Below are 12,652 nucleotides of genomic sequence, written 5' to 3'. Positions count from 1 at the left end.
CAGATTGTTTGAGTTCTTGTGTGTGTATCTAGAAATAACTGTTTACAGGCTTGGCAAGGTATGCTCCCATCCTTAAATCTGATAAAATGATTTTTCATGTTCCTGAATGTTACAGCTTGGATGTTACAAACCTAGCATTCTAATTGAAATCAAGTGTGCACTTTAATAAAAACACATTAGATACATAAAAATCAGTAAAAATGCCTCTAAGTTTTTCTGTACAAACAAACTTAGCTGCTTTTTTTTTTTTTTTAGCTTATTTTTTAATTGGGCCATGATATGCTGTCTTTGGCTTAACAGGTTTTTCTCATGTCTGTTTCCTAAAGATGTTTTAAAACTTCTGTGTCAGAAATGTCAAACCTTTATCAGAAGTGAGCACCGCATATACCCTTTCATTTTGACATCTCTCATTAAAGGAGTTAAAAGAGCTTTGCACAAACAGTTCTGTCTTTGGAAGCCAAAAATAGATTTCCATCATCCTGAAACCTGAAAACCCAAAGGGTGCCCTTTGGACATCTTCTGAGAATAAGGACTGATGCTGACAGCAAAGGCTACCAGTATATCACAATACAAATCAGTTTAAAGGAAGTAAGAAGACTAATCAGACTGCTGTGCCATCTCTTTTAGGATGGTTTGGCATTATCTATGAAATAAAAATAAAAAGTCCTGGTTTTCTTTCCTAATTATCATGTGAAAAGATAAATTCAAACAATTTCTCATGTTTATACATTGTCAGCTAAATGGATCTAAGAAGTCAGCACTTCAAAGTGATCATTATTCCATTGCTGGGAAAACATATGGAAATAGGAAATTACAAAGTGAGAGAGAGAGAAAGAAGTTAAAAATGAATAAAATACAAAAAGTGAAAAAGCTCAAAGCAAAAAGTTAGTTCTTTCAGTTTCATCTAAGGCACTGATGAGACAGTGAAGGTAAATGGAGAACAGATATCAGTATTAGCAACCTTTGCATCACAAGGGCTTTCCAGGCAGTGACACAGGAAAAAGAGTTATAGGACTGTAAATGAACAGCCATCAGTGTAAGTAATCACCTAGATGGAGAGGAATTCAGGTTGACGGTGGAGAAGAAGGTAATGTTGGGAATGGCTAATGAAAGACTTTTTAAGAGAAATAGGCTTTCAGAACTCAGAGATCTGTTCCTAAGCTAGCCTCAAAAATATAGAAATTTGTTCTCTGTCAGGCCCTCTGTGGATTGCTCTAGCAGCTACAAGTTGCAAAGAAGCAAGGGTACCCTGACGATGCATCAGTATTACATTATATGACTGCAAAAAGAAGTGACAATTCTGAACTTTTCAAACCACTTGATGTTATTTGATTTATGGATGAAATTTAAGTTATTAGTCTTGTAAATTGGTTTCAACACATATTTGCAAAGATAGAAAGATAAGAAATGTGGCATATTATTCACTAGTATGTTTTGCCAATCCAAGAAAAAGTACTGTAGAGGAAGATAACAAAAAATGACTAGAAACAGACATTTCAAGGAAGTTATATCTTACAAACAATCAAAATACAGGAATAGTTTCATGATGAAGCTAATTTTAACTCTAACAAGTACAAACCAACATGATCTCTACTTCCTTCTGGTATCATAACAGGATTGTGTTCACACATTTGTAAATGACAGTTAATTTCTCTATACATCTCCCTATATTTACATGCTTTCATGATATCTTATATTTTCTTTGGAAATAAAATAATGCAAAATGTAACTGGAAAGGTTGGATTGATGGGCCAAGGCCAATTGTAAGAGGTTCAACAAGGCTCAGTGCCGAGTCCTCCACTTGGGTCACAACAAGCGCATGTAACACTACAGGCTTGGGGCAGAGTGGCTGGAAAGCTGCCTGGAAGAAAAGGACCTGGGGGTGCTGGTTGACAGCCGGCTGAACATGAGCCAAGAAGGCCAACAGCATCCTGGCTGGTATCAGAAACAGTGTGGCCAGCAGGACTAGGGCAGTGATCATCCCCCTGTACTCGGCACTGGTGAGGCCACACCTCAAGTATTCAGTTTTGGGCCCCTCTCTACAAGAAAGACACTGAGGTGCTGGAGCATGTCCAGAGAAGGGCAACGAAGCTGGTGAAGAGTTTAGAGAGCAAGTCTTATGAGGAGCAGCTGAGGGAACTGGGGCTGTTTAGTCTGGAGAAAATGAGGCTGAGGGGAGACCTTATTGCTCTCCTCAACTACTTGAAAGGAGGTTGTAGCCAGGTGGGTGTTGGTCTCTTCTTCAAAGTAAGAAGCAATAGGACAAGAGGAAATGGTCTCAAGTTGTACTAGAGGAGGTTTAGGTTGGATGTTAGGAAAAGTTTCTTCACCAAAAGAGTGATCAAGCATTGCAATAGGCCACCCAGGGAAGTGGCTGATTCACTGTCCCTGGAGGTATTTAAAAGACGTGTAGATGTGGTGCTTCGGGACATGATTTAGTGGGACTTCGCAGTGCTTTGCAGTTGGGCTCAATGATCTTAAAGGTCTTTTCCAACCTAAATAATTCTATGATTCTAAAAATTCTTAAATGGGATACGTGTTCATCATGATTGTTTTCACTATGTTTTTTGTTTTTCCTTTAACATTGTAATTATTACAACCATAATTGGAACACTTGAAAATTAAGATATTCTCAAGGTATTTTTTGACAATATTTTCTCTTTAACGAGGATATGCTTGTGGAAATAGTTGCTATTATTCTATTTTAGAAGTTCTTTTCTATTCAAAAGCCTTAAGAAATTTAAGGTTGTGTGTACTAAAGGGCTTAGGTTTTACATCTTTTTTGCTTAGGAGCACTGAATTAGGTAGCTTCAATCTCAGTACAATGTATATGAAGAATTAGATACCTCCAGTAAGCAGTCACTGACATAAGAAAATTGGGTTTTAGACTAAACAATAAGAAATATTAGAAAGATTAATAAGATATAATTCTTATACCTTTATGAAATGTGCCCACTGCATTTCAGCCTTTAGGAATGAGCTAAACTTCCATGCAGATTTACATACTTCCATCCACCCAATGAGATGGACTGTCTGCTGACTAAGAAGCGTTCATTTAAATCCTTCACAAGGCAGAGAAGTCCTTTCATGCAGCAGGAGAAAGTTCTTAGAATATGTGTGAACTGTTCAAGTCCACAATCTTCTGATAATGAGTTTTACTGACAAAGTAACTTTTGATACTGTATTTGGAAAACATTTCAATAACTATTAGAACTTCTCATGATAGGAAATATTTAACCAAGGGTTTCTGTGAATGAGTCTACTTATCATAATTTTAAATATTTTTATCTACTTATCATACTTTGGTGCATAATAACACTAATTAAAACAGCCTGTTATAGACCTGCTGCATTTACTCTCAGTTTAGCTTCATTCCAGTCCTCATTGTTAATTTTTCTTCACCATTAAAAATTGGGCTTAAGGAAATTTTTTACCGTCTTCATACTACACCTGGTTCAAGAACCATTACATAGAACAGAATAGTATATTTATTCACAAAACTCATAAATGGACTACCAAATGGTGAGGAATAGCAAGTTTATAAAGTTTGATGATGACTGTGAGGAGCTGTAAGAAGGTCTCCTAATAATTACCACTAATAAAATAGCAGATGACATTCGGTGTCAAAAAATTACCAGTAAAGCATATGAGAAAAGACTACTCTGAACTAGGTATTATGTCCTGGGGGGGGAATAATTCTTTGAAGACATTCAATACCCAGTGAAGAAAAACAAACAAACAAAACCCCAAACCCCTGCAAATATTGTGTAGTTATTACAATAGGACAGAGAATAAAATATAAAATATCATTATGCCAGTACATAAATTAATCACAGATTAACTATTTGGTACAGTTTTGACACTTAATGTCTGAAAGTAAAGAATATTATTAGAAAGGTATAACTGTGGAGGGCTGTAACTGGGAGGAGCTTGAATGATTACAGCTATAGAGTGTTCCATGCAAATAGAAGTTACTCTGACTCTTTGGCCTTGCCATTTGTTACAAAAGAAATATAAAGAAGTATCACAAAAGTCATAAATGAGATATATTGAAGTTGGAGCTGCACAGAGAGGGTGAAGAGAAATTCATTATTCCCTGTTTCTCAAAGAGTAGGCAGGAATCAAATCATATTTTCCAGTGACAGGTTGAAAACAAAAGGTGCACATTCTTCAACTCTGCAATTAATTATGACAAGACATTGTGGGCATGAAAAGTTTTCATGGGTTCAGAAATTGGTTGGACAAATTCACAGATGAGGTTCAGAGAAACCTTTGTCTCAAGCACTTCAGACACAAATTTTACAAGGATATACCAGGAGAAGTGGAACAGTCTGCTGGCCTTGTCCTGCACTTTTTCCTAGATATCCACTTATGACTAAGTGTCAGAAATATCAGACACACTCTCTGATAGAAGAAAAAAAAGAAGAAACTCTGTGATATCAGAAATATGTTATATTTTTATTTGTCTAGCTGTGAATCAGCTGCACTGTGCTAACTGTTGAGAACTGATCTCATGGACTTTTTTAGCTACTACCTGGGATATAACCTTAAATGCTCTTTAATTGTTTGGTTGTTGGGGACCAGCAAGGGCCAGCAGCACCATAAGAGCTGGGCAACCCCAGCTCAGGCCATGCCCTCAACAAGGAGTATAGTCCCTTAGGGTCTGGACACAGTAGGCAGTGTCAGGTGCTATTAACAAGGCCCATCAGCAGCCTCAAACAAGGCAAGTGATGAGCCAGGTTCAGAGGTTGCCCAGGGAGCCAAGTTGGAAGCAAAGGAGATAAGGTCAGGGACCTAAATGTGAGGTAATGTGACTCAATGAACCTGAGAGAAAGAACTTCAAGCAATGTCAGTTTATCTCCTGGTTCAGATGGAATAGATGAGAACTCATAGCATGGTCTCAGGTGTTGAGTCTCAGCTCAGTCCTTTGGGTTTACATATTTGTGTGTTTCACTCTGCTTTATGCAGTCCATAAAAGAACAAAAGGCTGTTTTTCAGTCTTGCAATGTACATATGTTAAGTATTTATCTTAACATCGTAGAGTATAGATAGGTATGAAATCACAGTAACATTTGGCATTGATATAGGCTTAGTATTCAAAAATTAATCAAAAACTTATTCTGCAAATATATGGAGGTATTAGTAAAACTGACACTTCAAAGATTACTGAGAGCATAAATTTAATTTAGTTTCTACAATGTCAAGAATGAGTTGTCTTATATCTAAATAGAACATAAGAAACCATTTTAAACTTGAAGGAAGTCATATATAATCTTTGTAAGAAGAGGAAATGAAAATCAAATTCTCAATTCTAGTTGAATTGAAACATCTCAGGCAAAGGTGACAGAATAGATAAAACATTTATATTAAAAAAATGTCATGTTGCCTGGGGCTTATTGATAAATGCTGCTTTATTAGGTTCATCTATTCTTGAAGATATACGCATACAACTTCCATTGATTTCCTTCAGCTTATATTTTGATAATCATTCAGAGTACCAGTGCCTCCTGACATTTCATGCTACTGAGTCAAACTGGCCTTATTGAACAGCCATAAAAACTGTAGAATCACTGAATCTTTCACACTAGAAGGGACCTTGAGAAGTCACCCAGTCTACCTCCCTGCTCAAAACAGAGTCAACGTTGAATTCAAACAAAAGATTTAGGGCTTTTTTCAGTAGAGCCTTGAAATAGTTGAAGAACTCAGCTTCTCCAGGCAACCTAGGTAAATGCTTAATCATTCTGCTAGGGAAGTGGGGTTTGGTTAGGATTGGGGTTTTTTTCCCAGCTAGGCAGTCAGAACCTCTTCTGTTTCAATCTATATGTCCACTGTCTCATTCTTTCACTGGATACCTCAGTTGGAAGACTAGCTCATCTCTTTGGTTACCTATTTGTAGGTATCAGAAGGTTGTTATTTACTCTCCCCCTAGGCTTTTTTCTTTCTTCAGACAAAAAAACCCCAAAACAACTCCCAGTAAAGCAGGATACTATTCCTTCCTTTGACCTACTGACTACAGTCCTGGTACCACAGGAGCTGTTGGCCACCTTTGCTGCTAAGGCACCCTTGGCTCATGCTCATCTCTCTGAGCATCAGCACATCCAGGTCCTTTTCAGCACAGCTGCTCCCAAGCCAGCCCACCCCAGCCTGTGCCGCTGCTCAGAGCACCACACCTGTGGAGGAGGCTGCAGAGAGGGCTGTGGCCACCAGTTTACCAAGGGTACTTTCTCCAGCCAGTGACAGGGTCTGAGCCCTGTGGTGTATTAGCGTGATTTTGATTTCAGAATTCAGAAAATTGATTTTTTAAAAAAATTATTTCATGCTTTCCATCCTTACTCCTTGTTTTGCCAAATTTGAATCAAGCAAAACATGCACACACACACAAATACTTCATAATTTCACCTTGAAAACCCTAAGATTATGCTTTTAAAGTAGCCATTAAAAATTTTGTAGTTGTTTTTCTGCTAAGTCTAATAAAATGTGTGTCGTCACACAGAAAGAAGTATAGAATCAAGACAGATTGTTGCTTAAAATAAGAAGATATCAGGAAAAAAAGAAAATCCCCCAAAAATCTCTTGATGCAATGTTATTAACTATGATGAGAGTCGTAATTCCACTTCATCCGGCCACATAAGACCTGTGTCAACTCTTTGGCACAGTAAAGTATTATCTTGGGAAGCAGCCAGCAGAGAGCTGTCTTCTATGGTTCTGCCTAATACTGATAGGGAAGGACTGGACAATCTAACCTAAACAATGTCCTCACATAATGAGGAGGAGCTGGACCTTGTAAAAAGGTGGCTACACTTCCAGAGCAGCCTTTCCTAATGCAAAAGTCATGTCCCTGTACCTGTCCTGAGTATGCCCTCTGACAAGAGCAGGAACTCAAAGCTCAAGAGAAGGCTGAAAAATTTTCAGTTTAAAAAAAGAAACTGGACTGTCAGGAAATGACACTAGCTTAAGGTCAAAGTTTCCATATAAAATCCAGTTGGTTTTGGTTTATATGTTTTAAAGTATTTTTATAAATATACTTTATTACTACAGCTTTGAACATACATTCATATCACAGTTTTTATAGGTGATAACATTCACATTAATGCTAGAAGAAAACAATATCAAAGTGAAGAGAAAATTTTCAAAAATATTCTACTTCAGCTAAGAACAAGTTATAAACCTAACATTTGTCCATGTTGCTTTACCAAGTAAGAGGCAGAAATGTAACTTTACTTTCCATTTGGCATCCGAATTTCCTGTTAAGCAGCTAGCCACTTTCCCATAACCTCAGAGGTTCATCATTCTTTATAAGAATCCTTCTCTCTTTGTCAACAGTTACCTATTATTACTACTACAATCTATATAACTAAAGAGACTCTGTAGTGGCACAGCTGCTGCAGAGAAAGGTGGCTGCAATGATTATGTTAATGGGATCACTAATTTCTTGTATAAACATAGCCTTAAGCTGTTGTGCTACTTCATGTGTCACTAGTGGGTCAATGAAAGATCTTGAGCAAAGTATAAAAATGTTAATAATTCAGTTGTTATTTATTTCTATTTCAGTAGCACCTACAAGCCACAATAAGCTGAGACATTGGTATTTGAAGCAAAAAATATCCTGGCTCCTTGTAAAAGCCTCTGTAATCAGACAACAGGACATTACTTCTCCTCTACTCTGCTCTTTTCCCCCCTCTACTCCACTCTCATGAGACCCCACCTAGAGTACTGTGTTCCACTATGGGGGCCCCAGTACAAGAAACACATGGACCTGTTGGAGCAGGTCCAGACGAGAGCCATGAAAATGATGAGAGAGCTGGAGCACCTCTCCTGTGAAGAAAGGTTGAGGGAGTTGGGGTTGTTCAGCCTGGAGAAGTCTCTAAGGAGATCTTGTTGCAGCCTTTCAATGTATAAAGGGGGCTTGTAAGAGAGACAGAGAGAGACTTTTTACCAAGGCCTGTATTGACAGGACAAGGGGCAATGGTTTTAAACTGAGAGAGGGTAGATTTAGATTGGATATAAGGAAGAAATGTTTTTATGGTAATATTGGTGAGACACTGGAACAGGTTGACCAGAGAAGCTGTGGATGCCCCATCATTAGAAGTGTTCAAGGTCAGGTTGGATGGGGCTTTGAGCAACTAGATCTAGCGAAAGATGTCCGGGCCCATGGCAGGGGGGTTGGACTAGATGATCTTCAAAGATCCCTTCCAGCCCAAACCATTCCATGATTCTATGAAAGATAAGAGATCACAGTGAAATAGTGAGATAATGAAAGTAACTGAAGGAGTAATACACCAATCAACAGATTGTCATTGAAATGTTGGAAGCCCCTCTGCTCCTATACTTATCATATGATAAGGAAAAAATATTTGGTTCAACATTAGCGAAAGGAAAGCTATCTTTTAGTATGTAAAGTAGTCAGCTTTCCTGACCATACAAGCTGCATTCCTAGCTGCGCAAGATACGCACCATCTCTCCCATAAAGTCAAGAAGCTGGAAGGATCTAGGACTAGTTCATACATGTCCTGGCTCTGGGACTTGACAATATGTCCCAGCTCTTTTTACATTTCTGCAGATGTCAACTTTTGTGGTTAATTTTCTGCCATTGAGAAGGACTCAAATTCCCCACCAGTCAATGAACCACTGCAGATATTTACCTGGCCACATGATGTAGCTCCTGCCTCAGTCTTTCTCGGGTTGTCCACATAGAGACATGGATTGCTTATTCTTGTGATACGTCTTCACTGATGACAAGAATCTGTCAGGATTTTTGCCACTGAGTATAAATAAAAGCTCAACTTCGACAGCTAATGTGTCTAAAGCTAAGTGACATGATATCCATGTCTGTCTCTTAACAACGGGGTACTGTGTTTTCTTATGGGCCCAGTTGCCTGTTACTGTGTGCCCAAGTGCTGCTATATTCACATTCACAACACAGAGCTCTTAGCTCAAGTCCCTTGGAAAGTGGCAGCAGTTACAGCAACAGACTAGGAAATAATCAATCTCATCTGTAGACAAGACCTCCAAATCTTTAGAGCTTTCACAGTCATATTCCTTCCAGTTAAGCTTTCCACAAAAATAGGCAGGAAGCCAGGACAGATCAGCCATAGTCTGATCCCAGCAAGAAATGTCACTTAGGTAGACAGCACTCATGGGGGTTTTTTGCATATTTTGAATATGTACAGTGTGATGTACTTGCAGAGCACATCGCAGCGCTTTAGACACCAAGTGCTACAAGCATGGATAACCTAAGGCAATGTCCATATCCAAAGATGAACCCAATGTCCTTGCCAAACACAGATGGAAAGCTTTATTCTGGCAACTGCTGATCCTTGGATCTCTAAAGATTTTAAGCTGGTGTTATATAATGTGTAAATTCAAATATGTGTATAGACATAATCCAGAGGGTACCATACAAGTACCATTGTCACAGCCTCTCTTCTAATAATGGCTCTTTTCTATATTCTACCTGCACTTAGTGTTTGGCTTTCAAAGGCTTTGGTTCTTCAAAGATAAGATGCGGTATTTTCACTGTACAGTACCCTGCCAAAAAATTTGTGTAGCAGCTTGTAGTACCAGTTAAGTGAGGAAGACAAATATAGGATGCCCAGTCTCAAACTAAATATGGAAAAATATGAAGGAAAGTGACAACGTAGTGTGATCGCAAACAGCTGAAAAAGAAATGCTCTCATAAAGAAAAAAATAAACAGAATAAGCAAATCAGAAGAGACTGCAAATGTCTGCCTCTTGGTTTATTTTTGAATTAGTTTTTTTTTAAAGACTGAAGTTGTTCAGAGATACCCTAGGTACATCTGAATGAAGTAGCTTGAGTGCTGAAGAACATCTGTGCCTCATGGCCTTTTTCCAAATCTATTTTACTACATTCCTCATTGATCCCAATGGGAAGACGGCCACACTACAATATTAGTCAACACCCAAACTAAGTTGTTTAGAGCCAGGCCAGACCACTCTTTTCAGCTCTGTGCTGGTCTGTGCCGACATCCTTCCTTATGTATTTCATTTAGTTCTTGGCTAGCTTGAACATTTGCAATGATCAGTCAGTCCCCTAAAACTGTATGTTAATATCTCCATCTATGTTGCACTCTTTCAAATTCACCTTAAAATATGTTTCAAAAGCTATGTATGCTGAATTGTTTCTAAGCCCCTTTTAGGCACTGAGTGTGAAAAGGACTAAACTGTGTTCATACAATAGTAAGAAAGCCTCTTCAGTCTTGAGCATTGTTTAGATCTGATTTTACACTGGCTGAGAACACCTATACGAGATGCTTGAATATGTAATTCCATTATATTTTGAGAATGAAATCATATTTTTGTTGTAAAGATAGGTTTCCTATTAGAAATATGAGTTGAATGACACAATCACCCATTGGTAAAGAAGTAACTCTACAGTACCACAATGCTTTACTGAATATTCATTCTTCACAAGATACTACAAGAAACCTTTTACCCATAAGTTTTAGGTTATGCAACCCTTGCAGTCAATTCACATATGCCATTCCAAAATACTCCCATAATGGGAATTCAGAATTGCACAGTCCAAATACAAAAATATTCTGATGAAATTACACCATTCAAGCTTCTGGAAGCATCTAAAATATAGAAATATAAATTCAAAGAATTAATAATGGCATATTATTCACTGATTTCAGTAGGTCTGATTATGTGAGCTCAGCAAGAAAGGCAGATGATAGACTGAAACACAGGTTCTTTAAGTAAAAGAGCAGTATGCTGCTTTTTACATAAGCTTGTCTCCTTGCAACTTACTGGAAATTGTGTGCTCTCTGATTACTGCAACAGTGGATACAGACTTTGCAGTAGCAAGGCAATGTGATCTATGCATTTCCTATTGTTGCAGCTGGCCAGTTCCTGTTTTCCAAAAGCTTTCTTAATAGGCTAGCTGGGTCATTAAAAGTCTAAAATTGCAACAAAATAGCTAGAGAAATTTCATCTCGGTATAATCATAAACTGATGTTTTCTACAGGCTAAACCATTAAATATTTGAATTCCTCCTGAAAGGAAGGACAACTTGGTGTTTTGGGCTTATATCTTTGAAAACTGCACTTTAAAACAATGTGGAAAAACATATGATTTCTTTATAGAATCCTGTTGTGCTCTTGACTGTATATCCTTTGCTCTCACTGGTTAAACCAACAGCTTTTATTTTTGATTTTTAATTTTATTTTGGTTGAATCAGTTGAATCATTACTTTTCCACTCAACCAAAGTATTGTGTTAAAAGACTGTTTAATTTAATTTCTATGTGTGTCTAGAAACTGATACAATACAAGCCATAATGTATCCAATCTTTGGGATTTGTATTTTATTATTTTAGATAGATAGCAATGTCTCTGTCTGTGTATTTTTTATTTTTCCACTGATGTTTTACCCTGTTAAACTTTACGACCAAGATGTTGTACAACAGAACATTCAGAGAACTCACTGGGAATCTGATCAGAGCCTGTTGCTGGTGTGCCTGAAACAACCAAAGGAGTTCTGATGCAGTGTGAGGTGACTGAAGCAAACTACCAGATCAGCGTTCTCTGCTCATGATAGCTCAGTGACTGAGCGTCTGAACCTATGGTTCTATGATGTCTGTCTAACAATAATTCAGGGAACTATCTGCAGTTTGCCCACACACTTATTATTAAATATATATATTTTTTTAATTATTAATTGTAATTATTAATTGATTTCCAAACTTTTGTTTGATTTTCAGAATTGCTGGAAGTGTCTGAAGTAAGTCCACTTGTCCAGTCTCCTCTGGAAAGTGTGTCTGCTTCTTTCAGCTCAAGTCAATACCCTTTGCTGGCTGGTTTCCATTATAACACCAGAGATGAAACTATGGACTTTCACTGCAGGAATCTAATGTGGTTCTTCTTGTCTCTCCTTCTGAGAGAGGACAAGAAAGTCAAGTTATCACAAGGATTTTGACTTCTGTAGATTCTAACTTAAACTGATATCAAATTCCCTTTTATTCAGGCAGTTTATAGTACTGGCATTTTTCTGACCAAACCCAAAAAGTTAGGAATGGTAATTCAGCCTGCTACACCTACGATTTCTATTTTTACCTACATACAAAATTTGATCCATCATACTTTACATTTCTCGATCAGTTGCTTGGTAAGCTTTTGCACTTTAGACAATTACACATACGTATAACCACTAAATATGGCAGCCAGCTTAGCCTTGTTTGGAAAATCACATATCAGTGTCAATTGCTTAAAACTATTGTCTCAAATACTTCCTTCTATTTGCTCAGACTTGCTAATGCCCTCTGTTTTTCATCTAATTTCATGTACATAATTTATATGTTTTACTATACAAATATTTTTTTTGATTTTAGACATTCTCACCAAGAGGCACAGATACCAATCTACAATTAATAGACATGAATTGATGAAGAATATGAGAATATTGAAGTATACGTTCAATACATATGCTTAGAGATGTTGCATACAGCTCTTGGTCTTAAAAAACAATATTTTTAAATCAGTTTCTGCCTCCATTTTCTTACTTCCTTCTAGGTTACATACATTTGGTTTGTGGCCCCGCTGAAGATACCGTTCCTCAGTTTCAAAATCACTGTGGGTTTAGACCTACCTATGGGAGACTTCCAGGTTTTTTCCACTGGTTTCTCTCCTCCTGCC

Source organism: Grus americana, chromosome 1, assembly GCF_028858705.1.
Source record: "Grus americana isolate bGruAme1 chromosome 1, bGruAme1.mat, whole genome shotgun sequence".
NCBI lineage: Eukaryota > Metazoa > Chordata > Aves > Gruiformes > Gruidae > Grus > Grus americana.
The sequence above is the reverse complement of the archived record's forward strand: the minus strand, read 5'-3'. Positions refer to the sequence as shown.